Source organism: Triticum urartu, chromosome 3A (assembly GCF_056163025.1).
Source record: "Triticum urartu cultivar PI428250 chromosome 3A, HENAU_Tu73, whole genome shotgun sequence".
Taxonomy (NCBI): domain Eukaryota; kingdom Viridiplantae; phylum Streptophyta; class Magnoliopsida; order Poales; family Poaceae; genus Triticum; species Triticum urartu.
In genome coordinates, this window is record NC_141875.1 from 367,025,876 (window position 1) to 367,034,321 (window position 8,446).

Genomic DNA, 8,446 nt, shown 5'->3' on the forward strand with positions numbered 1-8,446 from the left:
CCCCGTTCGCGACACGGGCTCGAAGCATCTGCACAACCAAGATGAAGCTCCAAAGGGCTCCAATGCCCCCCAACGCAGAACCAAGTCAACCGCAACCAAGACCAAGGAGCCAACAATGGGCATGGATGAGATGCCACTAGTTGAGTTTGTCACTCAAAGGAAGATCAACCCCTATGTTAATCCCCATGCAAACTTCAGAGGGAATGAGTTGTTCTGGACCAAGCAGCAGAATCTTATCTATCTAGATGTGATCAAGGCCAAGCAGAACATCAATGTGGACGTGCACTGGATTGACATGCATCATATGAGGCAGGATAAGCACCGCGCCTATTTTGGTGAGGCTTTGGACCTGGTAGAGCATTTGGATTGAGGACTTGATCATGTTCCACCTGCACTTTGAACCTGAGATTGTGGCTCAGTTCTTTGCCTCGGTCCACTTCCATTCTGATGAGGAACGGACCTTGACATGGATGACAAATGGACAACAGCTGACCACCAAGTGGGAGGACTTCATGAATCTGCTACAGGTTCGTGATGAGGGGCTCGACAAGCCCATTGGTGTTCGCCCTCATGCCAAATCCGAGTCCACCAACAAGAACAAGCTTCAGCCATACTATGTTGAGAAGCAGCTTCCTAGTGGCAAGAAGGCGTGGGTACTAAATCCATTCCTTGACATCATGTATCGGATCTTCCACAACACCCTCTTCCCACGTATTGGTGACAAGGATAAGGTACATGCCTATCTCATGGATATGATGCTCATCTGTGAGGAGGCGCGTCGTGTTCAGACGCAACCACTTGATGTCTCACATATCATGTGGTGTGAGCTACGGTTTGCGGTGTTCAACCGTAAGGTACCCATGTATGGTCCTTACCTGTTTCACCTGATCTCGAAGACTTAGGAGAAGCTCTATCCCAATGTTGAGTTTGAGGCCCCCGACTGGACCCCTCACGAGCCCATCAAGCTCCGCGTCAAGCCTAAGTGGGATAACGCCACTACCCGTGTTGAGGCAGCGGCTGCTCAGATGGACGTAGATGAGGATGAGATTGAGGAGGAGGAGGAAGCGGATGAGGACAACTCTGTTGGGTATGCTCCTCCCTCTACTGAGCCCTCATGGGCTAAGAAGCTGAAGGCCAATATGAAGACTTTGTTCTGTATGCAAGCCAAGGGGCAGTACAAGACCCATGTTGCTTCCAAGGAGAGTCGTCGCCACGACAAGAGGATCTTGAGGACGTTTGGCAAGGAGATATCCAGTCGGTCCGAGAAGCACATCACTCTAGAGGCAGAATGGATGGCGAAGCAGGGCTACCAGTGGACTGAGTCTGAGGAGGAGACCATCCCCGCTGGCGAGACCGACGAGGACCGTGACGAGTGATTGCTCCAGCTTGAGCTACCACTTGTGTCGTAGGTGTCCTCTCTGCCTTTTTGGTGTCTCGATGCCAAAGGGGGAGAGAGTGCAGGGATTTGCGAGTCGTGTGTCGTGTTTGCTTGTGTCGTGTTTGCTTTCGTTCTGTTGGACCGCATTTGCTTTGGTTTGGTTTGTCGTGAGTCGTGTTCCCTTATCGTATGGTGTAAGACATACGCACTATATCGTATCTTATTGTCTTTCCTGCTTAGTAGTCTGTGAGCTTATGCTATCTTGTGCTAGTTAATTTATGCTCATATGTATTATCTTGTCTCTCTGTTAGTATTAGTGTAACGCCCCGAGACCGATGTGCCAGGTGTCCTCCAGGTATTTGCTGTTGTTGCCTTGTCATTTGATTGTGTGTTGCATCTTGTCATGTCATCATCCGCATTGCATCATCATGTTTTCAAAACTTGCATCCGTCCCGGTCTCCTCGTCCTCTCTGTTGTCCGTTCTGAGCCGAACCACACTTGCACGCGCCCGCGGAATATCCGAAATAGTATTTTATAAGTGGCCAGAAAATGTTCTCGGAATGGGATGAAAGTTGGCATGCGGTGTTTTTATGTTGTAGGTAGGCCGCCTTCCAAGTTTCATCGCGTTCGGAGTCCGTTTGATATCCCAACCGTTAACTATAGCGACAATATAGTCGGTCAAAACGTCGGACGTTTTCGGTCTCCGGAAATAGTCGCCGGGCCTCCCTCTCTTCTCTTCTCTTAGCTCGAGACCGTCTACGCAGCCCACCTAGTCCATCCTCCTTCCCCTCTTCGCTTACGGAGTTGTGCGATGCGGCCGCACGGTCTGAAACCCTCTCTGCACAGTGCATCGAACCCCTCACGTGCGCATCCAAAATTGTCCCGGACCCGACCCGAGCGGTCGTCACCGATGGGTCCGGAACATCCCCAAACATCTACAAAACATCTCCGTTTTGTTAATTGGGCTCCCTAACTGTTTTATTCGCGACCGTACGATTACGATCATAGGGATGAGGTAGCCCCTAACCTAATCCACTTAATGTATATATATAGTCCAACCCTAAATTTGAGGAGAGATGTCCCATCCTCCCAGCCGCTGGCGCATCTTCCTTGGGATCCCCAACGCCCAATCCAGTGCCTCCTCTGTTTTTCTTTGATTCAATCCCCTTCGCCTCCTCCTTCTGGTCTCGGTCTTGCCCGAGCACCCCGCTGCCTCGTCGCTGCTCCCACCGTCGACCCTGAGCCACTTCCCTCGTCGGCGACCGAAGCCACCACCAGGCCGACCCCGTGCTCTCTACCTCGTTCATCCTCCCTCCATTTTTCCCTCCTGTGGCTTCTTCTGCCTCTCATCCATTCTCTCTCTTCTCTGTACAGGACGAACAGGAGGAGCTCTGTCTGCGCCATGGATGCCCTGCCTCGCCGGATCCATCCATTTCCCTCGTCCCGCGCCCTGGATCCGGTCGATCCGAGCTTCCCAATGCCCAAGACCTCGTCGCCCCTTCGCTCTGCTCCCGGCCACCAGCGCCCTGCTCGCCTCCTTTGCTTCGCCCCTGCACGAGCAGGACGGCCCCGCCCTGCTTCGCGTCCATCGAGATCCGACGCTGGCCCGCCGTCTTCGACCTCCCTCTGCGCGCCCGCAAGCTCGCCGCCGCCAGCGTCCTCGCCAAGACCTGCCGCTGTTGCGCCTTGCTTCGTCTGAAGCCACTGCGCCAAGCCCTGCCTGCTTCGCCTCCTGTCTTCGAGCGCAGGACGACGAGCATGGGCCTCGTCCAGCCTCGCCATCTCCAGCGCCCCGCTTGGGCCTCCTCTCAAAGGCCTGAGCCCGATGTGAGCAGCCACCCGAACTGTTGGCCCAGCTGGATTCAGCCCGATCATGTTTTTTTCTCGTTCTGTGAATTTGTCCAATTATCCAGAGTACTGCATATTTACATATTACCCCTCCATGTTCATGCATAAATAACTCTTGAACCGTGCTTCGGATTAAAATGGTTTAAATATGTAAAATGCTTAGAATTTCATATAGTTTCATAATATGTCATTTTCACCCATGTTTAAAATGTTTAAAATGCTGTTTGTGTAACTTTGTCCATATGCCATGCTAAAATGGTTTAATTCATAACTAAATAACCGTAGCTCCGTTTTTAACAAACTTTATATGTTAATGGGGTAGAATTTTGCCTAGTTTAACATGGTCGCATCATCTTGCATGTTTAATAACTATAAAATATGGTTTAGGGCAGAACAGGACCAAACCTAATATATGCACATGGGGATTTACCGGAATTGTTGTTCGTTGTTTCCGGCCTCATTTAAACTTGCCTAGATAGGTAGTTTTCTTTTGCTTCACCCTCTTGCCATGTTTAACAACATTTAATATTGTTGGGTACATAAACAAGATCGAACTAAATAACTTGTCATGGTGTTTCGTCAATATGCAACTCGTTGCATATTGAGCTCCACTTAATTTGTAGGGTTGCTTGTGCATTTTGCCATGCCATGCCTCTTCAAACCGGACATGCATCATACTTGATTGTGCATCATGCCATGATTATGTGTTGGTTGTTTACTATGTTGTGTGCTCCTTTCCAGTATTGCTTCTTCGGGTTGGTTCCAATAACGTCGTGTTGTGAGGATTCATTTGACTTCGTCCGTTTGTCTTCTTCATGGACTCATTCTTCTTCCTTGCGGGATTTTGGGCAAGATGACCATACCCTCGAAATCACTTCTATCTTTGCTTGCTAGTTGCTCGCTCTTTTGCTATGCCTATGCTGCGATACCTACCACTTGCTTATCATGCCTCCTATATTGTTGAACCAAGCCTCTAACCCACCTTGTCCTAGCAAACCGTTGATTGGCTATGTTACCGCTTTGCTCAGCCCCTCTTATAGCGTTGTTAGTTGCAGGTGAAGATTGAAGTTTGTTCCTTGTTGGGACATGGAGATGTTGTTCCTTGTTGGAACATGTTTACTTGTTGGGATATCACAATATCTCTTATTTAATTAATGCATCTATATACTTGGTAAAGGGTGGAAGGCTCGGCCTTATGCCTGGTGTTTTGTTCCACTCTTGCCGCCCTAGTTTCCGTCATATCGGTGTTATGTTCCCGGATTTTGCGTTCCTTACGCGGTTGGGTGATAATGGGAACCCCTTGACAGTTCGCCTTGAATAAAACTCCTCCAGCAATGCCCAACCTTGGTTTTACCATTTGCACTAACAACCTACCACCTTCCCTTGGGTTCTGCAGACTCAAGGGTCATCTTTATTCTAACCCCCCCGGGCCAGTGCTCCTCTGAGTGTTGGTCCGACCGAGCAGACTGCGGGGCCACCTCGGGGCAACTTGAGGTTTGGTTTTACTCGTAGGATGTCTCATCTGAGTGTGCCCTGAGAACGAGATATGTGCAGCTCCTATCGGGATTTGTCGGCACATTCGGGCGGTGTTGCTGGTTTAGTTTTACCTTGTCGAAATGTCTTGTAACCGGGATTCCGAGTCTGATCGGGTCTTCCCGCTAGAAGGAATATCCTTCGTTGACCGTGAGAGCTTGTGATGGGCTAAGTTGGGACACCCCTGCAGGGATTTGAACTTTTGAAATTCGTGCCCGCGGTTATGGGCAGATGGGAATTTGTTAACGTCCGATTGTAGAAAACCTGAAGTTGACCTTAATTAAAATGCATCAACCGCGTGTGTTACCGTGATGGTCTCTTTCCGGCGGAATCCGGGAAGTGAACACGGTGTTGGGGTAATGCTTGACGTAGGTTGTTTTAGGATCACTTCTTGATCATACTTTTATCGACCGTGCTTTGCCTTCTTTTCTCGCTCTCATTTGCGTATGTTAGCCACCATATATGCTAGTCGCTTGCTGCAGCTCCACCTCATACCTTTACCTTACATATAAGCTTAAATAGTCTTGATCGCGAGGGTGTGAGATTGCTGAGTCCCCGTGACTCACAGATACTTTCGAAACCAGGTTGTAGGTGCCGATGAGTCTGTGCAGATGACGCAACCAAGCTCAGGAGGAGCTCAATGAAGATCTTGTCCTTTGTGTTGTTTCGTTCTAGTTGATCAGTAGTGAAGCCCAGTTGGGGTCGATCGGGGATCTGTGTAGCATTTGGGGTAGTCTTCTTTTGTTTTGGTTCCGTAGTTGGACCTTGATTGTATCTGGGTGATGTAATGCTTTATTCATGTATTGTGTGAAGTGGCGATTGTAAGCCAACTATGTATCTTTCCCTTATGTATTACATGGGTTGTGTGAAGATTACCTCACTTGCGGCATTGCTTTCAATGTGGTTATGCCTCTAAGTCATGCTTCGACACGTGGGAGATATAGCCGCATCGAGGGCGTTACAAGTTGGTATCAGAGCCTTCCCCGACCTTAGGAGCCCCCACTGCTTGATCGAATTAGCTGACGAGTTGAGTCTAGAAAAATGTTTTGAGTCATTTAGGAATTATATATCAGAGAGTTTAGGAATTCTTTTTACTCCCCAGTCCCTTCATCGCTCTGGTAAGGCATCCTGACGTAGAGTTTTGACTCTTCTCTTCTCAAATTTCACTAAAAAAAATTTAGGATCGCGCGGGTATCTTGGAATCGTTCCGATGGTTTTGTGACAAGAACATTATTCTTGGTGCCTCCTGTCATTTAGGGGTTGTGGCAGTGTCCCGGGGAGTTGAGCTCCGAGGTGTTGTCGTCACAATTTTATCGTTGCAGTTCTGGAATACCTGAGTTTAGTACGCCGACATCGAAAATCTCTTTTATGCAGTTCGTTGGTGAGATAACCTCGACGCCACCCAGTACTGGGGTGGGAGTTCGGGAGTATTGCCATAACTTGTATAACGGATGCTTTTCGAAGGTTGAGGTAGACGATTTCCGAAGGTTTCTTGGTTATGTGTTGAAGGATGGATACAGCTGGAAGTAGGATTTGTTAGTTTGGGTGAGATATTATGCTTCCCCTGTATCCCCAACACCTGATTGCATAACCGGAAAGTTTCAGGAGTTTATAAGTGGGAATTCAAGTAGCTCTTAGGATATCTTTCCAACATATGTATGATATGAAATTGGGGTTCGACGTCTAGTGGTCTGCCTATTCACGTTTGGTTTTACAGTGGTCTCATTGTGTCTTAAAGAGTCCTTGGCTATGCCGACTCGGGGATGCTTCGTATGTCATGTGCACTGCCTTGTACATGATGGTGCTGTACGATCGAGCCCGTGTAGGCCCCACCACGAAAACTTCGGACAAAATCTCTATCATATGTTTGTTCCGGCTTATTTTGCAAGCCAATCTTTTGTTTCGTTTTGAGCTGTGGTATTCGAGTTGCTTCAATGGCAAATGTTGATTCCATACCTTCCCCCAAATGGTGTTCTCATACTTCGATGTGAATACTACTCCTTCTCGATCATCGAGTTTGTCATTTCAATTTCTTGTCAACTGGTGTGTTTCTTTTCAAGTGGATCCGATCATTTCAACTTCCGCAAGATCAATTATCACTTCTTCTCAACGGTGTTTGTTTCATTCGTCTCCAAGTTGCCTTTATTTTCCCACCCTCCCACCCTTGTTTCTTCAAGGACTCATATATCTTAATCAAGTATCCTTTTAATCTTGTGAAGTCTCTCCATCCTTTTCCGTCAATATTTTTATCCGGTGATTCTCATGAAGATCCTAACGGAGCTTCAAGTTCATCATTCGTCATTCTTTTCTTCTCCAGTGGATTCAATTAAAGCTTTGTTGATCATATTCCTTTCCTCGTTTTAAATGTTGTCTCATGCCGGTGCACCTCTTAATCATCCGCTTCTCACTATTCAATTGTTCCGGAGTGCTGAAGATATCTCTGAAGGCTCGTCTTTTCATTCAAGATCCGTTCAAACATATCTTCGAGGACGTTCTCTCATTCAAGACTTTTTATTCAACCGGTGCAATCTCTCCTTCAAATCATTCTACGGTGTATCTTTTGAGTGGGCCCTAACCCACAGGTCTATTCCTAGGATCTTACCTGACTCTTCTTATTTCCCGGAGATATCCTCAAATTTCTTGTCAAAGTTTGACGTAAGAATGAATTATCATCAGTCAAATGTATTTCTTCAAGATTTTTCAAATTCTTTTCATCGTTGGCTCAACCTCTCCTCTTTTAATCATCCCGGAGTGTCTCAATAATTCTTGGTGGTGTTTTTTTTCGTCGTCATTTGAAGACCGAAGAAGAGTTTTACCTCCATATCTTATCTGTTCTCTCAGAGATTCGTGGTTCTAAATCGAGGCCATCCTCTCATAATTGTTTTGATTGTGAGAATTCTTTTCACCTATCCGGCGCAATTCAAGAGTCTTCTCAGTTTGATTACCTAGAGTCCATCATTTCAGGTTTATTCATTCTCAGCTGTCAGTTATCATTCTCCTATTTTACCGGTCCTTCGTTCTAGTGATCTTCAATCGGCTCGTGATCTCTTCGTTCTCATGTTTCTAAATCCTCTCAATCTCTGTTCATTTTATAATTCTTCCCGGTGTTTCTTTATCTTTTCTTTGTTCATTTTAATTCTTACGGTGGTTCGTTCAAGATTTCTCTTCCTCATCAACTTATTCGTTATTTCAATTCTACCAGTGGTGTGTTGAAGATTTTCTCAAGTTTATGTTATATCTCTCTTAATCTTTTCTATGAGAATAAGTAATATGTCGAATCCGTTGATTGTCATCAATTTAATTGGTGAAGGATAAGCATAATGTAATTCTTATTCTTGTTTCATCGAGTATATTCAATTACTTATTACGGAGGCTCATCAAATTCTCAGTTTCACTTGGTTCATCTCTCTTTTCCCAGAGTTCCAAGTTCTCTCAATTATATCATCACGGAGATCCATCTAAATCATTACAAGGTTTCACCTTGTGTTTTCAACTTCCCTTTCTTTTCGTCATCCTTTGTTTACCAGAGTACTTCATCAAGGTGCTACATGATGGTTCATCAAAGAAATAATTCCTTCTCCAAGTGTTCATTGAGATTCTTTTCAAAGGAGCTCAAGCATTTCTCATCTTGCAATCCGGAGTTCAATTCTTTCTTCCGTATCATTGGAGGTGGTATTATGTCATTCT